Source organism: Chlorocebus sabaeus, chromosome 1 (genome assembly GCF_047675955.1).
Source record: "Chlorocebus sabaeus isolate Y175 chromosome 1, mChlSab1.0.hap1, whole genome shotgun sequence".
Classification (NCBI taxonomy): Eukaryota; Metazoa; Chordata; class Mammalia; order Primates; family Cercopithecidae; genus Chlorocebus; species Chlorocebus sabaeus.
The window spans coordinates 51141767-51159333 of NC_132904.1; the positions used below are offsets into that span (position 1 = coordinate 51141767).

Sequence of the window (17567 nt, forward strand, 5' to 3'; positions counted from 1 at the left end):
AGGGAGGCTGAGGCAGGAGAATGGCATGAACTCGGGAAGCGGAGCTCGCAGTGAGCCGAGATTGCGCCACTGCACTCCAGCCTGGGCGACAGAGCAAGACTCAGTCTCAAAACAAAAAAAGAAAAAGAAAAAAGAAAACATGACCTTCCTTTATTCCATAAAGCTTCTTATGAATAAACTACTAAGCTAGTTATTAAGAGCTGCAAAAATGAAGACTTTACTAGAATGTACCAAAAACTTCAATTTGTATTCCACTAGTATGTCCAGTTGCTGCAACTGGCAATGCTGGAAGCTCCTGCCACGTATGCACACTCAAAATGTAGAAGTCTGTAACTTTCAAGAGGGGCACTTGCCATCAATGAAACTGTGTTGTCTTTAGTTGGTCTTCATTTTCAATTGTCATTATTCTTACCTTTTAATTAAAAATTACCATTAGGTTTGGCTCATCATTATCAATTTAGATTTTAGTTATTTTATTATAACTGTAGAGAATATACTGATACAGTTCCATCACCAGGATTTGAGGCCTGCAGTTTTCTAATTAGTCTAGACTTTATGACAAGTATATTTTTTGTGACTCAATTAAGAACCATCCATATCACTATTCCCAAAAAATGCTTATACCTTGACAATTGTTATTATTCCATTAGAATAAAACATTATTATTTCTAATTATTCCATTAGAAAGTAGAAATTATTGAGCTAAAGAATGACTCAGCTAAAAGGCTAGGATTAAAAAAGCTTGACAGGCACTGTTCTAAGCGTCCTCACTCTGGCTATGACGTCGCTAATGTACGGGGCAAGTCTTAGCCCCAGCCAACCTTTCCACATGAACCAAATGTGGCAAAAGAACTCAGAATCGGAATCAGTCATGTAAGTAGTAACTTTTTTGAACCTGGATGTCAATGATCCTTCCAGTGTCTAGTTTTGAGTGGAGAAAAAACAGCTTTTAGGAATGAATTTAAATGACTAAATCCCACAACGAACTCTCTTCTCAAAAATCTTTTCCTAGTTTATTTTTAAAACTGTGCCAAGTTCATAGACACACCTTGCAACTAAATGCTGTTGGGCAAAGATCACCCTAGAAAGGTATAAAAAAGCATGATGAAAATGTTTTAAGAATTGTGGATTCTTAATATCTGTTTCCAACTATGGAATGGAATTAAGCTCCTAAAACACCTACCCCAATAAATCTTGTAACTATGATTATGTTAAAGATGGAAGGAATATATGATGGCAAAGTAAAAACATTATGGTACAACAGTTCAGGAAATTCTTAGCCAATTTATCAATAACTTAGTTACCATGCTAAAAATCCTAGTGTTAATATACTTCCTTCTCCAAATACTGAGATCCAGAATGAAAAGACAGCCAAAATAAATAAGCACAACAGACTTACCAAAAATCAGGTAATGAGAAACAACGCTGTTGGGATTGCCATAACCAACAGACCTTAGGCAAGTCAACCTCTCTGGTCACTCTTTAAATTCACTGAAGGAGAGGCCAGATCACTGATTGCTAAAATCTCTTCTGGCTCACACAGTCTGTATTTCTACTACTATGTATTGGAATAAGTTGTTTCCTACTAGTAGATTAGGTACTTGAAAAATTATTAACTCCAACAGGTCACAAGGGTATCACTTTAAAGCAATTCACCTAATATTCACTGAACTTGAAACAGTCTGTGCACAGCTCTGCGGGGTCAAATGTCCCATTACCAGCTAATTCACCTGTTCCTATCTCCTGAGAATTCTGCTTATGCTAACAATCATTATCATAGTTACATTTTAATTATAATCCACAAGTTTTTAAAGCCATATATTTCTAAGAAACTCATTTAGGGCCACTCCTCAAACTAAGTGAACGATGAGCACTTGTATCTCAGGGCTTCAGTGAGAATCAATCTTTTGTCAGCCAAAAACAGTTTCTAAGCTCCTGCATTACTTCCGGTTGTTTCAACACAGATGTGAACCTCAAAATACTTTAGCAGATCCTTCCCTCCACAGATCTTAACTGCCTAAGGACACAGTAAGTCAAAGTTTTTACTTCTAGGAAAAAAAAAAAAAAAAGTATTCATGCATTTATTCATTTGTACGTCATATATTCTACTTCCTGTTAATACAGGATGGACAGAAGCCATTAAATAAAGTACGGTTTCTAAGCTCCTGCATTACTTCCGGTTGTTCCAACACAGATGTGAACCTCAAAATACTTTAGCAGATCTTTTCCTCCACAGATCTTAACTGCCTAAGGACACAGTAAGTCAAAGTTTTTACTTCGGGGGGGAGGGGGGAAGGTATTTATGCATTTATTCATTCATATGTCATATATTCTACTTCCTGCTAATACAGGATGGACAGGAGCCATTAAATAAAGTACCACACGCTTATTCCAAAATCTTCAGTGAAATAATTCCTATTTATTAAACTGGCTACAGCTTGTTTTTCCCCAAGAATTCAATTAAGAATTAGTCTAATTTTTTAATTAGGCATTTGCAATAATAAGCTTTATCATTTTATCACTCCTAATAATTAAAAACACTTGTTTGTAAAAGGCAAGCAGAACACACAGAAAGATAACTGAGTTGAATTTTAGCAGTATGCTTTCTGCCTACATATTAAAGAATAAATTATTAAGCCAGAATCCACAGACTCCAAGGATATCTGAATGTACATTTTTCTGATGAGACAGCACAACACTTTGAGGAGATGCTCAGAGAAGTTCATGACCTTTGACAGGCAATTTCTGCATTAGGGAATATACTTTAAGATTTTATTCTCAGAATACTTCAAAATAATAAGCTATAATGATAACAATTCCCTAAATTCAAGGATTTCTCATGAATTGTCATGCCAACTTTTCTGGAAAAAATTTCATGTAAGACAAGAATGATCTAAACTAGATATTTCAAAATAATCTTAAAATTGTCAAATAGTTAACATTTAAATTAAACACACACACACACACACACACACAAACAACTGTACACCAAAGCTGATGGCACAAACCCACAAACATTCTAACAAGAATGGATCCATTAATACATGTGGTATTAAGATATTTAGAAGGCTTTTTAACAGAATGTGCCAAAAAATTAACCACAAACAGGGATATATTCACAAAGGAGTGTGTCCTAATTTCTACTACAGCAATTGGCTTAGTTCAAGTTCTGATGTAACATCTACACTATGCCAATTACATGTTGTAGTGGTCTACAAGATAAAGAGAGAGAGATACAGAGTTAGACATAACTTATTCTATGAAGCCAAAGTTAGATTTTCTAACTGCATGCTTTATCCATGTGATTACCCTCACCTTACCCCTAAATGTTCTTTCTCTCTATTGCCACTTGTTTAAGTTCTACTTTCATTCTAAAATAATGTCAGTTCCCACTTAAGAGTCTCCACCACCAATTTTGGCACATGATTCAGTGTTGCTACATTCTGTTTCACATATGTACATAGTCTCTTCAATTATATTATCCCTGCCCTACAGTAGCTTACTATATCTAATTTCTCGTGCCCAGAACAGTATAACGCTCGTCTCAAAATACATTTATATGAACAAATTTGCACCTCACTTGGATTAACATGTCTATTATTATACTTATCTCACTGCATGGTAATAACTGGTTAAAAAAAAAAAAAAAAAGTCTAGGGATTTGCTTCAAAATAAAGAGGGAAGTGGGTGGAGGTATGGATGAAGCAAGACTGACCACAAGTTGGTAACTCTTAAAGTTGGTGATGTGTGTATTATCGCTGTCAATTTTCCATAATACAAAGTTTACAGAAGTTTGCTTCTCTTACTAGAGGGCTTCTTAAACACAAGTTCAAGGGTTTTCTTCTTTGTACATCTATCCAATAGAGAGCAGACAAATTGAACTTTACTAAAAGACATTTCATTCTTTAGGTAGAACTACTTTTCAATGAAACTTCAACATCTTTTTGACGGTACTTTATTTAAATAATTTTTCATTAGCTCAAATAAAACATATATTCATTCATTATTTTCTGGGTCCCTACTTCCTAAGATATGCTGTCCTGGTAAATGTAGGATACCAAAAATAATTTATCCTCTCTAATAAATTAAGAAGGGAAAGAAGGAAGATGAAGAGAAAATACTGTAAAATGCAGTAATATGGTTTTTAAGAAAGACATCTAGGGCATCTATGTTTTTAATTAGAAAGAAGGCATACAACCCATTCAAGGCAGACGGGTTTAAAATTTCTTCTCCCCTCCATTTTACAGATGAAGAAACTAAAGCCCATAGAGGGGAAGTGACTTGCCTAAAGTTACTTCAAGTAGCTAACAAAACAAAAATTAAAGCTCAGATCTACCGATTCACAGTTTAATTTGAATTTTCTTTCTTTCTTTTTCTTTCTTTGTTTTTGAGACAGAGTCTCGTTCTGTCATCCAGGCTGGAGTGCAGTGGCGCGATCTTGGTTCACTGCAACCTCTGCCTCCCAGGTTCAGGCAATTCTGCCTTAGCCTCCCGAGTAGCTGGGACTACAGGTGGGTGCCACCACGCCTGGCTAATTTTTGTATTTTTACTAGAGATGGGGTTTTCACCTTATTGGCCAGGCTGGTCTCGAACTCCTGACCTTATGATCCGACCACCTCGGTCTCCCAAAGTGCTGGAATTACAGGCGTGAGCCACTGCACCTGGCCCAATTTGAATTTTCTACATCATAACGCTTTACACTATAATGTCAACTAACAAAAGAGAATTAGTTATTTTATTGGTAGTATACATTTCAATTATTTATTAAATCATTTTTTTTTTAATAATAGGATAAGATGGGGAAGCCTAGGAAGAAAAAGTGCACAACAAATTGGTAAGACACTTATGTGTGAAAACTATATGTATATGCCAGGCTTCATCAATTTTGAGATATATTTAAGACATAGTATCCATTTCACAAATATTTTGAAGTAAATACAGACAAGACATCTTCAAAAAACTCTAAAATATGAATTTAGAGATGGAAAACATCCATCTCTAAAGCAAGAAAATATAAGATATCCTATGAGACACCAAAAAATCACTGTCATTTATTTACAGGCAGTGTCACAGAGCACAAACACTGAGAGCAAGAGTCTTTTTTTTCAATTGAAGATATAAATCAGTCCTCCTTGCTATTAGTTTCACAAGCATGAGTTTTGGAGTTAGACAAAGAAAGGTTTGAATCCTAGCTCTGTCACTTTAACTCTCCAACTTTGGAAAGTTACTAACTTCTCTGAGTCTCATTCTCCTCATCTGTAATACGGTATTTACATTTTAGAGAATTATATGAGAATCAAATATGATAATTTATTGAAGGATTATGGTACAGTGCCTAGATGAAATAGGAATCACATTAATATCGTTTCTTCTCAGAATCCCTATGGGCTAAGTGAAATTAAACTAAAAGCTAGATTAATGTACGCAACTCTTTCCTTTCTGTTTAGGAGACTATCACAAGTCTGTACTGATCCTAGGGCAAACCCTACTAGTTTGGGCATCATTCTTTGAATAAGAAAAGCTTATTTTCTTGAAGTCTGTCTCCACCCTTCAATTGGGAACCAAAAAAAATGGTGAAGTTATAAGTGTTTAAGTTGATCAGCTCTATCTAAATCCAGTACTTTCATTTTGTCTTACTGAACTGAAACTCTAAGCCTATTACAAACCCACTGATGAGAGGAACTATAGAACTAATGTGTAGGAAGAAGAAGGATATAAAGCCAAAAGAAACAGTTAAAATGACACAATTCTATCAGTGGTTTGTTGGGTTTTTTTAAACTTTAAATTCATGTATTAAACTCTTAAGAAAACAAATGTTCAGGAAAGCCAAGACTGTATCTCCACCATTCGGGTGTGTTAGTAACTGGATCCTTCAGATTAAGCAAATACCATCTTTCAGTACATACAGTTTCAGTTTCCATCAGTGACAATCCAGTCATTTCCAAGATGGGAACACACCTACCAAGGTGGCTCTTACGGAGTAGGGACTGAAATAAGACTATCTTCTCTCCTACCCCAAGTTCAGACTAGCCAACCCACATTTTCCTGAGTATTCACTCATTTCAGTTGAATGCTTGCCCCCACTAATTATAAAAATAATGCTCACTCTTTTTTTTCTTTCTTTCTTTTTTTTTTTTTAAAGACAGGATCTCACTTTGTCACTTAGGCTGGAATACAGTGGCATGATCAAGGCTCACTGCAGCCTCAACCTCCCAGGCTCCCACCTCAGCCCCCAATAGTTGGGATTACAGGTGCGCACACCACCTTGCCCAACTAATTTTTTTTTTTTTTTTTTTTTGGTAGAGAAGGAGTTTTGCCATGTTGCCCAGGCTGCTCTTGACCTCTTTAGCTCAAGCGGTCTACCTGCCTCAGCCTCACTCATTTTTTAAAATTTGAAAAAAATACTAAAAAGTGCAAGCATTTTAAAGCATCCATGATCTTTCCAGTCAAAGATTAAAACATTACAAAGGGCCATACCATTATCTTTCCTATGAATCTGACCATAACTGTGAAAACATTTAAGTTTGTACAGAGTACCTGCCACTAAACACAATTAACTACCAGCCCAAACATTAACATCTTTATTCCAGCTTTCTTGTGACTAAATTCACATTACTTTTTTTCTTACTTAACTCAATGGTTTCTTCTCAATTGTTCTGAATCTCTCAGCTATATATTTTGTTGCTAACCACCTCCTCTTTAAAACTCTATCCCAGGTTTCTCTAGTGTATTCCCCAGTATCTATAGAAATCTCTCCAACTAATCTTTTTCTTTCTTCACTGGCTCTTCTTACATAAACTGATAATCTCTAGAAAATAGGTAAGGTCTGACTTGAATTTTCTTGTCAACGTTGAATACCCAGCACTTAGTACAGTGCCTGGCATCAAGCAGATGCTCAATTAATGTTTACTGACTGATTCTGCCAATCCTGACCTGTCCCTTCCTAGCTGTGTGACCTTGGTCAAGTTATATCTCTCTGAGCTTTATCTCCCTCATCTATAAAATACAGATAATCAGAAGATGATATAATACATATTTGGAAGGTTCAAAACAGTGTCGGCCACAAAGTAGCACCCAATAAATTTTGCTATTATCAATACACTCTAGAACAGGACTCAAAAATGTTTTCGATTATGATATATGTTTGACCGTTAAACCTATCTCTCAATAACCTTACTTTCACTTCATTCTCCTATAACTATCAAATAATAATTTTATGCTCTTTCCTGTATTTACCTATCTCCAATCCATTAACTGTTAATTTTCTCTCCTAACCAACATAAAAAAATTATTTATCAGCTAAGCTGCAACATAGACTTACTTGATTTCCAAACCCCTAAACCTTCATTCAAATCTTCAATTACCATTTTTAATTTGTCACTCTTGTCCATAGTTGCTTATACCAAGTACCAACTCCCGGAATGTCATCCTCATGTCTTCTAATAACCCACATCCCAACTTCTGGTTCACAACTTCTAGTGATGGCTCAAAACTCACCTCTTTCAAGAAACCTTCCCTGATTTACTCCACACCACTCAGATTACTATTCTACTCCAAGTCGCCTCAGCACTTAGGTATTGTTATACTAAGGGCAAATGTGATCACACGAAATAGCATCACTAAGAAATCACTTTCACAAAATTGTTTCTAGATCATAAATAATGGTCCATTAGTTAAAATGCTTTGCTGATCTGGTTAACAAGGAAACATGTTACACAACAAATGCTCTCTTTGGCTTCTGTCCTTGACTCTATAACTCTTCACAAACCTTTCGTCCCATCCTCAAACAGAAACTCTATCTCCCATTTAAATACACTGGAAATATGGTAGTGGGCCACCTTCTTTTCTACTACCTCTTCTCTGACCTCAGTCTCTGCCTCCAGCCTCTATCCACACCCCATAAATAAAAATTCCAAAAGCTTCATATAGAATAGCAGAGATGTATACATACTATGTCTTTCCTGAGTGAGAAAAAAACAAAAACAAAAACTGAATTTACTTAACTACAAAATTCTTCACAAGGGTGATAAATTTCCCAACAAGCCTAATACATAATCGAACTCCAGAAAATTTATATGGAATTTTTATGGATAAATTTATGGAATAATTTTGGCCGGCACGGTGGCTTACGCCTGTAATCCCAGCACTTTGGAAGGCCAAGGCGGATAGATGACTTGAAGTCAGGAGTTCAAGACCAGCCTGGCCAATACAGTGAAACCCCGCCTCTACCAAAAATACAAAAATTAGCCGGTGCGGTGGCATGTGCCTGCAGTCCCAACTACTCGAGAGGCTGAGGCAGGAGCTGATCACTTAAACCTGGGAGGCCGAGGTTGCAGTGAGCCAAGATCGCGTCACTGCACTTCAGCCTGGGCGACAAAACGAGACTTTGTCTCACACACACAAAAAAATTTATAAAAAAAATAAATAAATTTATAATTTTATGGAAAACGTATGGAATAACAGGGCCTGGGCAGGGTGGCTCACCCCCGTAATCCCAAAACTTTGAGAGGCCACGCTGGGAAGATCTCTTGGGCCCAGAAGTTTGAGGCTGGAACGAGCTATGATCTCGCTAATGCACTCCAGCCTGGGAGACAGCAAACCCTGTCTCTGTTTACTTTTTTAATTAATTTGAAAAAAAGACATCAGGATTGTACTTACACGTTAATTCTCACTTGTGTTACTGTGAGAGATCTTGCATCATTTTTATGTTATATTACACATGCCCAACATGGTTGAGAAACTCCCCTGCAGGGCAGTTTTTCTGAGAGTATCTTCTGATGTTGTCTTTAAACCAGCACTTTTTTTTAAATATAAAGAATTAAGGGATTCCTGACTGCCATCCAGTCAAAAGCAAACAATATGTATGCCATTACTTCGGAGGGAGGGAGTTTTTGTGCTGCTGAGGCAAAACAAAGAGATGGACTGTCACAGGGATGGCAGGAGGGGTGGAGTGCAGGAGGAGGATCAGCCCCGGTAGTGAGAATTAAAAACTTTTCAGGGTTTGGCCCTCGACTAGCAGTAAATTAACCTTCAAACCTAACCAAGACACTACCTGAGACCTCTACTCTCCCACACTGCAGAATCAGACAACTGTTCTTGCTCAACTACTCATAAAAGATTCACAACCTTCACCTACCACACATAAATCTACCGCGTTTGCTGCTAGTATACTTAGTCCTAACAGACCAACTAATGCCTTCTAGTCCAACAGCCTCCCGTCCACACCTCACATAAAACCTTCTCGCGGCCACCTTCCGGTTTCAGTAGGTGCCTCTTACTCCAGATCCACGTGTCCCCAGTTCTCCAGAAACCTTCACCTTCAAACCCCAAGCCCGTCCTCCCTTCACTCCCAGCTGATCTCCCCCCAAGCCCTATCAATGCTTACTTCTAAGAGGCCAACCAGACTCCCCGGCCCCGTGCCTTCTCCCTGAGCACCCTTTTCAGAGCATCATCTTATTTCCCACCGCTTTCCTCCTCCCCAGACCCGAAATCCTGCAATCACAGGCCTCCCTTTGCCGCCACCCTCCAGCAAGCACGCGAGCCCGCTGCTCGGTTAACTACCCCGCCCCACCTTCGCCACCTCTACGAGGCCTCCCACCCCAGGCGGCCCCCCGGGCTCAGCTGCTACAAACCAGGCCCCACCGTACGTCCCCCTCGCGGTCCCTGCCCCGTGAAGGGCGGTGGCGGGGCCAAACGGCGCAGAGACCACCCGCGCAGAGGCAGGCGCCCTCACTTCTGGGCGTACCCGGGCGGGGGCGGGGGCGGGACGGCTGGTCGTCGCCCCTACCTCGGCCCGGCCTGCAGCCCCGGCTCCCGCAGCCGCTGCCCGAGCCAGGCGAGGAGGAGCCCGCAGCCCGGCCGCTCCCGTTGGCGCACCCGCCTCTCACCTAGACGCAGAGGCTCAGACCTCGCTCTCCCACTGGCTGTCCAGCGATAGCTGCGCCGCCGCCGCCGTCGCGCTCTCTTCACTCGCTTTTCCACCGCCCCCGACCGGCTGCTGAAGAGCGGACGGGCAGTGGCACGTCCATTGGCTGAGGCCCTCACTCGCGTCAGCCGGCCCCGACCGCACCTCGCGATGTGAGTGGCTGGCGCGGCGCCTCTTTTCCACATCCGCTTCTGATTGGCTCTCGCGCACACCCTTAGCAGGAGGACCACTCATCCTCCTCCCTGCTTTAGCTTCCCACCCCCCAACCCGGTTTCCCTCCGGGCGGGAGCGGGGCAGGAGCGGACGCCAGCGGAACGCGAACGGCCAATGGGGGTGCGGAGAGAGGGCCGGGAGGTGGGCCCTACGGCCGGCCGCCTCGCGGGGGAATGCTCAGCCAATGGGCCCGCGCCCCACATCCCGAGTCCTGGAGCGCCCCCGCCGGCTGCTGGCGTCCAGTCGGGTCGCGCCCAGGGCCACGCCCGGCTGTCCGTCGCGCGGGAGGGGCGCCAACCCCCCAAGGTTGGGAGCAAGCGGCGAGGCCCGCGCGGGAGACAGCGGGGCTGCCATTGTGGCGTGCTTAGCGCTATTATGGTGGGGCCTGGGGGCCCTGCGGCCAATGCTGGGCGTGAGGGATCCGTTCGGAGAACTACCAGCTTGGCAGGTGTGGCCCGGGTCGGTGAGAGCGGAGAGCTCTGTGGACCCCTGGAGCCTCCACGGATCTCGCCCAGCCCCAAGGCACTGTGGGCCCATTCATTCCATCTTCCACTCCCTCCAAAATAATACCCTACAAAACTTACCGGTAGCGACAGGAGTTAGAATAACGTTTACTTCTGAGGGGTGGGGGCACGAGGGAACCTATAGAAAGCTGGAAACATTGCGTGTTGATCCTGGTGGTCGTTTCGGGCTGCGTACACATGGAAAAATTCATCGAGCCGGACACTTAATAGTATTACCAGACTCATACAGTTCATTTTAAAAAATAATAAAAGGATCATAAGAATTCTGTAATAATATTACCACAACCTTTGGGCTCCGTGGGACTCCATTGTATAAACAGTTGGCATTAGGATTTAGCTATCATTCAAAACAGGCAAGCCATAGGAAGAAAAAAAAGGATTTGTGAGAAGCAAAAATGAGTGAACACTCTTGGCAAGGTGAATAGCATGCACAGGTTGGTATTTAGGGATGGGCCAGGATGGCTCAGAGTGATTTTTCGGTGGGGATTTACAGCTTGTTTCAGTGCCTGGCCCTGTTAGTAGCTAAAAGCAGTCATAGTGCTGCATCCAGTTGGAAACTACAAAAGCTCACTGAGCTGCCTACTTTGTGGCAGATGTTAAGTTCTGGCTCAGGAAACTAATTTGAATGCCATGGCTTCTGCCTCGATGAGCTCACAGTCTTGCACCAAGTACTGTCATTTCTGGAGGAGGGCACAGAACACAAAGCTAACACACTTTCTTACCCTCAGGGATGTCACATTCTCCTACTTTAGGCAAGACACTGTATGCCTGGAACCCATCCAGTCCAATAGCCAAATTCATAAATAGCCAGGATCAGGTGAAACACTTCTTAGAAGTGGGTCAAAATAGTCTCCCAAAACAAACGTAAGAACTTCGGACCAAATTCTAACCTGTAAAAGAACACAAGCAACAAAACAAAGATTACAGTATTCATATTTATGAATTTAGTCATTAAAAATTGTTTAAATCAGGTAAATGCCTTTATTTAAAGTGCTTGTCACTACACTAAGCATATAAACTTGAATAGGACAGTATTCCACAGAACATAGGGTTTAATGGAGAGACAGACGTAAACAATGCCAGTGTAATACAGGATTAGGGAATACCTAGAAAGAAGATGTAACTCAGCATGGGGGATTCGGGAGCATCTTAGAACACGTGTAGCTAAGTTAACCACTGATGAGGTTTATCAGTATACTGATAGGGTAATATCACTATAGAAAATAGGCACTATTTCCAGAAAATACTTCATAAATTTTTCGTTGTTTGTGCATACGTCTTAATTTTAACAATTGATATAAGTACAAAAGCAAAGTAATACTTAGTTCTGAGGAAAACATGATGTAAATAGTAATCACTTAATAAATAATTCTCAAAAATAGCTGTACACTTGAGAGCATAAAGGGATCTCATTTGATTCAAGTCAATGTGTATGAAATGTGTACCTCCAGTAGACCCACACAAATGACAGAGTGCTTTCTGGAGGAACATTTTAAAAAACAATAGATCACTCTCCAAGATGGTACAATTTCATGGGTAGGGCATGTTGTATGACTTGAATCTTCCATAATATACCATCATTCTTAAATGAATTCAGAGAATTAACAAATCTACAAAAAGTGAGTAATTAAATAAAAGGCAGTGAAAGATTTTGCACCAGAGTTTAAACTAGAAAAATGTAATGACATCAATCATTCATTCATCTGCCTTTCCCATCTTTATTCAACAAGATCCCTGAAAATTGGGCTGCCAAATATTGATTGGTATCAACTGCATTATAATTTTATCCAAACATGAAACAACTCTTTATGCTTTTGATCCATGCTATAAAAACAATATCTTGTAAATGAAGGTAAATTACACCAAGCCAAAAATGTACTATTATAGTTTCTAGTCTAAAAGGAGACACTATATATCATTGAGATACTATATATCATTGAGAAAATATATAGGAATAAAGACCAAAACCAATATGCTACCCTTAACGTGGTTAGCATATTGGCCATAATGTGGCTATTATGACTCTCAGAATTTCATAACTTTTTAGAAACAAAAAACAAGTTCAAGCATTTTTATGCAAATACTGCTCTGAGGAAACACTTTTCTTCTGGCATGTATCATTTTCTAACACATATTTTTTTTGTGGGAATGTCTTATTCCGTATAGTTATGATGAAGTCTTCACGTTATCCTCACAGCAACCCTATGCAAGTATTCATCTATTCATCTAAATTCTATAGAAGACAAGCTTGAGGCTCAGTGAGACAAGTAACTTGTCTAAAGACATATAGCTGTTAGGTGGCAGAAGTGGGATTAAAATCTAGATCGATTTGATGGCAAGCCCCATTATCTTTCTACTCATGCTACATTTGCCTCTTCCAAAACCAGACCAAGTCATTATGTCTTGTTATTATACATCTTTGTATTCCTCACAATGAGTAGTACACAATCTTTTTTTTGAGACGGAGTCTCGCTGTGTCACCAGGCTGGAGTGCAGTGGTGCGATCTCGGCTCACTGCAAGCTCCGCCTCTTGGGTTCATGCCATTCTCCTGTCTCAGCCTGCCAAGTAGCTGGGACTACAGGCGCTCACCACCACTCTCTTGACCTTGTGATCTGCCCGCCTTGGCCTCCCAAAGTGCTGGGATTACAGATGTGAGCCACCGTGCCCAGCCTTCAGCCTTTTTTTTTTTTTTTTTTTTTTGAGACAGAGTCTTGTTCTTGTTCTGTCTCTCAGGTTGGAATGCAGTGATGCAATCTCGGCTCACTGTAACCTCTACCTTCCTGGGTTCAAGCGATTCTCCTGCTTCAGCCTCCCAAGTAGCTGGAATTAGAGGCACCTGCCACCACGCCCGGCTAATTTTTGTATTTTTGGTAGAAACAGGGTTTTGCCTTGTTGGCCAAGCTGGTCTCGAACTTCTGACCTCGTGATTCATCCGCCTTGGCCTCCCAAAGTGCTGGGATTACAGGCATGAGCCACCACGCCTGGCCCAGAATCTTATATACACACCCCTCACGGAATTCACCAAATTAATCCTTCTTTTCACCATGCTTTACTTTACAGATTGCATGACAATAGAAAATATAAACTATTTAAAAGTAACTATAGTACATTAAAAATATTTGTTTTGATAAAACTAATGAGAATACAACTTTCTTTGTAGTTGCTGTAGAAAACCCATCATAGCTGTCTAGAATGCACCAGAGATATTCACTCTCAGCATAGACAGAGTTACAGGCAACTTTTCCCAAGTGAACTAAATTTTAATGAGAGCAGTATTCTCTATAGTTCATTTTATGATATCTGCCTTGCCCTGCACCCAAAGATGACTTCCAGAATAGGTCCACTTAAAGCCTGTTAGTAAAAACAAAAACAAAAAATCCTATTAAGGTCTATTAAGGTTTTAACATTTCCGCCAGTACATCGATTGCCTGTCTAGGCAAGTACACACAGGTTCCTGTGGCTTCATTTCCTCAGTATCTGTTCTGGGTGTTTCAGAGATGTGTGAAATAAGTTTGGTTTTCATCTAAAAGGGAGTGCTCTGACCCTCAGATATTCTACAAGTTTAATCTAAGTGGAACAAAAATGGAGCTGCTATGTCCCTCGATCTTCTAAATTATTCTTTGTGTCTTGACTGTTGACTTTCTGGTTCTCAACTATCTCCTCTAGACGTTTATTGTTAAAAGTGCCGTGGTATTACTGAGCTCCCAGGTCTTGGAAAGAAGAGGCACAGTATTTGTAACACGTTTTAGATACCATCTGTTGTCAATTTCCCAAGCATCATTGTGAAAAGAAAGTAGCTTGTTGGCCAATTTATTTCCACATCTCATTAGATGGTCATTGTTCTGCCTGTCTTTTGTGGGTAGCATTGCCATGGTTTGGAGCTCATTTGGGAGCAATAGTAACTGTACAGAACTCTGGAAATTATTCTTCTTTTTCCTGTCTTCTTTTCTTTTTCTTTCTTTCTTAGGGATTTATTCCCTTTGCACATGAGTCAGAACAGAGCTGCCACAGATGCCCAGAAATGAGAATGACTAATTTGACATCTTTTATCTAAGGTCATAGCATGTCCAAGGTGTAAGCCCCAGACTCTGACTTGCCGTGTTCTTTGCGTGGTGCTTCTTGAGAATAGCACCTAAAGTCTCTAAAGTCTCTATCAGCACACCCTTGGGCTTCTAAGGTAAGGCCTCCTCCTGGATAGATTTGCAAAGAAAGGTCCTAGACTGGGAGAACTTCACACAGCCAACCACACCTATGTGTAAAAAAACTTGTCAGTGTCTACAAAGGTATGACTCTAAGGAAATAAAACATTTGACTCATTTGCTAATCTCCAGTTATCCAAAGTAGAGAACAGTGCACAGATTACAGTTTCTCCATAAACAAAGCCATTCAATCATTCTATTATGGTATTTCTTAGAGCAGCCAGTTATATATATATATATATATATATATATATATATATATATATATATATAATTAAAATTATTTTCATCTGGTTTTTTACATTTTTTATGTGGCTACTAGAAAAGTTAAAATTATATGTGGCCATTAGCCAGGAATGGTAGCATATGCCTATAATCCTAGCTACTTGGAAGGCTGAGTCAGGAGGATCACTTGAGCCCAGGAGTTTGAGGTTACAGTGAGCTATGATCATACCACTGCATTACAACCTGGGGAACAGAGCAAGACTCTTTCTAAAAAACAATAAAAATAAATTATTTGTGACTTGTATTATCTTCCTGTTGGACAGCATTGGTCAATATGGCAAAAAAGGCCGAGGGTGGTAGCTCACTCCTGTAATCCCGGCACTTTGGGAGACCAAGGTGGGTGGATCACTTGAGGTCAAGAGTTCAAGACCAGCCTGGCCAACATAGTGAAACCTTGTCTCTACTAAAAATACAAAAATTAGCCGGGTATGGTGGCAGACACCTGTAATCCCAGCTACTCAGGAGGCTGAGGCACAAAAGTCACCTGAATCTGGGAGACGGAGGTTGCAGTGAGCCAAGATCGTGCTGGTACACTCCAGCCTGGGCGATAGAGCAAGATTCAGTCTCAAAAAAAAAAAAAAAAGGCAAAAAATGATAAACACAATAAAATGTAACTGCTATAGGAAAAGTCAATAGAAAGTATTGTGGGCACACAGAGGAAAAACTGTGCAGGAGATTCTAGGAAGGCATCACAGAGGAGGTAATATATGACTTGAATCCCAATGGGTGAGTAAGGATATTGATACGTATTTCCCAGGCAGAAGATGAGCATGTAGAATGTTACATTAACATGAAAGAGTGACTAGCAAGTTGAAACGTTAAAAATAGCTTGCTGTTTCTCAAGTTTGGCATAGAGGGCAGGGTGCTCGCTGAAAAGTAGTAAGAAATGAAGTTGGGAAAATAGATTAAAGCAAGATATGAAAAGTCATGAAAGCCACGCACTATTGATATTTTTAATAAAAAGGATTGATGTTTTTTGAGCTTTAGAAAGGTAACTCCAGTGGCCACATGGAAGTTGAACTAAAGAGAAGAAAAGACTTGGGGTGGGAGAATAGGAAACAAAGGTAGGAAGTTTAAATGACTATAATTTTGGGCAATGGTAGTGGGAATGCAGAGGATAGGGCCACAAAAAGTATCTCAGAAGTAGAATTGACAAAAACTGGTAACTCATGTAGGAGAAGTAAAGGAAAGAGAGGAATTAAGACAGATGGCCGAAAGTGTTCCCACTAGGTCATAGGCTGGAGTGACAATTTCCTTCTGTTCATTCAACAGATATGCTGAAGGCCCATACGGGTGCCAGGTAGTAGGGTATTGGTGCTTAATGGGCTGCCAGTGACAATGTCATAACGTTGTTTGATTCAGTTTAAAACATTTACTAGAGATCAGGCATGAGCCATGGTGCCTGTAATCCTAGCACTTTGGGAGGCTGAGGTGGGTGGATCACTTGAGGTCAGCAGTTCAAGAGCAGCCTGGCCAATATGGTGAAACCCCATCTCTACGAAAAATACAAAAAAAAAAAAAAAAATTAGCCGGGCATGGTGCCACGTGCCTGTAATCCCAATTACTTGGGAAGCTGTGGCAGAAGAATGGCTAGAACCCAGGAGACAGAGGTTACAGTGAGCTGACATCATGCCATTGCACTCCAGCCTGGGCAACAGAGAGAGACTCTGTCTCAAAAAAAAAAAAAAAAGATTTCCATTTTATGTACTGTTCCTTGTGTAAGAGCATGTACTTACCTTAAATCCTGTCCTTAGGTCTAAACAACCTTGACCATAAATCAGGCCCTAGGCATATTCACATAACATTTTTGGCTTTTCCTACAGTTGCCCTACACATTCCCTCCCTATGGTATATAAGCCCTCGGTCTAGGAGGTAATGTTATAGGGGTCCATCTTCTTGTCTTGCGCTGCCCAAAACACAGACATGGCTTCTGCTTATAAGTCCCTATTAAATGTTTTTTTGTTTTGTTTTTGAGAAACTTAGTTTTTCAGCCTCTTTCTTCAACCTCTCAGCTCCCTTGGACCTCTGTGGGTAGATTTGCGTAGACCTGCCCACCACAGATATGTGGCAAGCCAGGCAGGAGCTGAGAGACCAAGAAATGGGCAAAGGAAATAAAGCATCCATGGGGGAAATCCCAAGGTAGCCAGCCACTTCAACGTGGAGTGGTGTGGCTTACCTGTTAGACATTGGTAGGCCACCAGGCAAATCCAGAAACACCCTGAAAATGCTGATGGATTTAGAGCGATCATTAACTGTGAGCCATCTGTCACACATCACACTGCTGTAAGGAAGAGTAGTGAGTAGCTGATGCAGTCAGTTGGCTGCTTCTGTGGGTTGTCCATTTGACAGTGGAAGCCCAGCTAACAGCAGAAGCAAAGTAAGATGGCTTGAGGAAACACTTTTAAAAAGTGTTTTTTAAA

General features: G+C 40.7%; 1 protein-coding gene across 2 annotated transcripts in view; it reads right to left on the bottom strand.

The window, feature by feature from the left end:
* The window catches only part of FAR1 (fatty acyl-CoA reductase 1), a 63462-nt gene extending 53442 nt beyond the window's left edge, over positions 1-10020 (bottom strand). Inside the window, exon 1 of one of the 2 annotated variants that reach the window (XM_008006197.3) lies at positions 9888-10020. The gene's annotated coding sequence lies outside the window, so the exon portion shown is untranslated. Of the gene's footprint in view, positions 1-9642; positions 9663-9887 lie in introns of those variants that run through there. The other variant, XM_073018129.1, reaches the window with a different exon arrangement.
* Positions 10021-17567: the final 7547 nt, after the last annotated feature.